Source organism: Cynocephalus volans, chromosome 1 (assembly GCF_027409185.1).
Source record: "Cynocephalus volans isolate mCynVol1 chromosome 1, mCynVol1.pri, whole genome shotgun sequence".
In the NCBI taxonomy this organism is placed as follows: domain Eukaryota; kingdom Metazoa; phylum Chordata; class Mammalia; order Dermoptera; family Cynocephalidae; genus Cynocephalus; species Cynocephalus volans.
In genome coordinates this window covers 132,817,240-132,820,384 of record NC_084460.1, presented here as the reverse complement: position 1 = coordinate 132,820,384, position 3,145 = coordinate 132,817,240, and the positions used below count along the sequence as shown (strand labels likewise).

Genomic DNA, 3,145 nt, shown 5'->3' with positions numbered 1-3,145 from the left:
TAGTCAAGAAACTCTTATTGGGTATATCTTTGGGAAATGAAATTGTGGACTGAGATGAAGAGAACTTTTACTTTTTATACCCTCTAAGCCTTTTAATTATTGTTAAATCATGGACAGATATTACTTTTTGTTTATTAGATTCCTATACTATTATGCATATCTCATTTTAAAACAATAGTGCTTTTAAGCTGAAGTTACTTGGGAAGTGTCCTAACTTCTTTTTCTCATTTAAGTCTTCAGGTTCTACATCCCAGTGACTCTGTTGTGGGCTATGTGTTTACCTTAGCTTTTCCCATCTCTCTCTCTCTTTCTTTTTTTTTATATAATAGTCTCTTAAGAGTTTATTATAAACCAGTTTCATGGGCCACAAGGAAATCAAAGGACTATGTACAGCCTTACAGGAAACAGGCAGGGAGCCAAGGAAGGCCTAGATTAGTCTAGGGCCTTGGTGGGCGCATTACCGGGCAAGTGGGCCTTGTAAGGGAAACAGCACAACCTAGTGAGAATCTGCGAACACCACTATAACAAACAAACAGATCTGCAGCAACGCAGCCCTGGGAAGTCAGGCCCACACTTCTGTGGAGCTACTTCCATAACTCTGTGGCCAAAGGTCAAAGAAGGCCTCGCATACCTGAGGGGAGAGGGCCACCTCATCCAGGGAGGAGCCCCACTGGGGAACCCATGTGAGGCCTCATACCAGGAGCTAGGCCCATCATGCCTGGAGGGGGTGCCCCTTGGCCCATAGGTGGGGGAGGACCCTTTTGGCCAGGAGGGTACTGGGTCGGGGCCCCTGCAGTACTGGTTGTGGCAGCAGCTGCAGGGGCTGCAACAGTGACTATTCCTTGTAGGGTCATCACCTGTTGGGATGGACTACCAACCCCACGAACTGGCCCAGCAAGTCCTGCAGGAGCCTGGGGCATGGGAACACCAGCTGGGATTCCTCTGCCAGCAGCCCTGCCACTCCCTGGGCCACCAGCAGCTCCAGCAAGTGGCACTCGGGCAATGCCAGTATCTTTGGGAAGAGGTCTCTCTACTGTCATTGAGACCATCTTCTCCCCTCGCAGCAGCTCCAGACTGAAGACTCGCTTCTCTTCCCTTTGTTTGTTTGGAGTTCTTTGGTTTGATCTTCTGGAACTCATCACAGTCACAGAGAATCAAATTCATATGCTTGTTGAAAGCCTTGAAGGTGCCCATGAAAACCTGGCTATCTTGCAGGATGCATCTCATCCTGTAGTCAATATGCTGCAGCGTCCTGCTGCTCTTGCCCACAGTCACGATGGCGGTTCTGATGGCTTTTCCCATCTGTAATAACATCATGCACTGACAAATATGAATTTTTATTTCTGCTACTGGACTGTTTAATCCTGCTTGTTTTAAGAAGCATTTTCTAAGTTACAAGTTGATTAAGACACAGTATCTAATTTTAAGGAGCATAAAATGAAGTGGGAGAGACAGAAACTAGTTTTACTCTTAAAAAAAAACCAGTTTTAAAGAAACTCTGGTGAAACACAGAAAGGGCGTGGAAGATCTAGGCTAGGGAAAGGATCAAGTAAGATTTTCAGGAAAGCGTAACAATTAAGATGAATCTTACAAAAGAAGAATCAACTGTACAAGTACACTGACTTCACCAGAGCATTTTGCATGACCTAGAATTAGAGAATGTTAGACACAGAAGAGGCCTTAAAGAATATTAAGTCTAATTCTCTCATTTTACAAATAAAGGAACATTACTTGTTAAACAACATGGGCTGTGGGGTCAGATACAGTGACCAGTAGAGAGGAGACATTTAACAGATGTTTGTTCCCCACAGAACCGCCTGTGTGATTTACAGAACTGGTGCAAAACGAAATGCAGGACCCCTTGTTCAAAAATTGTTGAGAATTTTGGGACAGATACAACAGAGTATTAAACCAGAACTGAGAGTGTTAAACAGAGTGTTAAACCAGAGGCAGAATCTAAACAAGAACTCAGGTCTCCTCCTGCCCTGTCTTATTCAGATTTAGGATAAAAAAGCAAAAATCATTATCAAAGCCCACACCATGTATACAGGTTAATGTTTCTGAATTTTTTCTACATGCAATTATGTAATTGTGTTAAGAAACATGAGCAAAACCACAAGGTGCCAGCTGCTAAAATAGCTAAGTTACCCAGGCTTTTGAGAAATGGGGTAGGTCATAAATTCTGCCTTTCTCATTTTCATTTGTCCATCTTATAAAAAACAGATCAATATATAATGTCACTTTAAAAGAAAACAATTACAATAAGAAAAAACCCTTTAGAAAAGCATGCTTCTAACAAGGCTACAGGTATAATCAGCTCTTTTTATAACTTATATGGACAAAGTTTTCTCAAATTTTAAAAACTTATAAATAATCCACTCATCTAAATTTTTTTAAAACTGAGGCAGTATAAAGATCTCATATTCATTCTTACATATTAATTAACAAATTTGTGCCTGTATTTATTCCTGTAATAAATACAAGTCAATGAGGTCCAAGAGCCTTGGAGAGGGCTGGTTCACAACAAGTGTTCAGTGAAGAGTGGGTATGTGATGGATGACAGAATGAATGAATGACTAAATAATAAACTGCAGTGGAATATTATTTGGCCAGAAAAAATAAAAATTTGATATATGTTACAACATGGATGAATCTTGAAAACATGATGCTAAGTGAAAGAAGCCAGATGTAAAAGACCACATATTGTAGGATTCCATTTATATGAAATGTCCAGAATAGGCAAGTCCATAGAGATGGAAGGCAGATTAGTGGTTGCCAGGGGCTGGCAGGAGGGCAGGAGGAAGGAACAGGGACTGACTGCTTAACGAATGTGGTTTGTTTTTGTTTTTTTTCTTTTTAGAGTGATGAAAATGTTCTGGAATAAGATAGTGGTGATGATAGCTAAACTTTGTGACTATACTAAAAATCATTATTTGTACACTTGAAAATGGGTGGGTATATTATGGTATGTAAACTATATCTCAATTTTTTAAATGTAAAACAATAAATAAACCAAGATTGAGAGATTTAAGTAACTTGCTAAAAATCGAATTGCTGGTAAGCATGATTCTGAACTTAACATTAGTGCCTAGCTATGGTTTTTTCTAGTCTATCAAGCTACTGCCCAGATATTTCCAGAGCACCC

General features: G+C 40.3%; 1 pseudogene; it reads right to left on the bottom strand.

The window, feature by feature from the left end:
- Positions 1-650: 650 nt before the first annotated feature.
- Positions 651-1,314, bottom strand: LOC134389187 (small nuclear ribonucleoprotein-associated protein B-like; annotated as a pseudogene).
- Between the last annotated feature and the right edge of the window lie 1,831 nt (positions 1,315-3,145).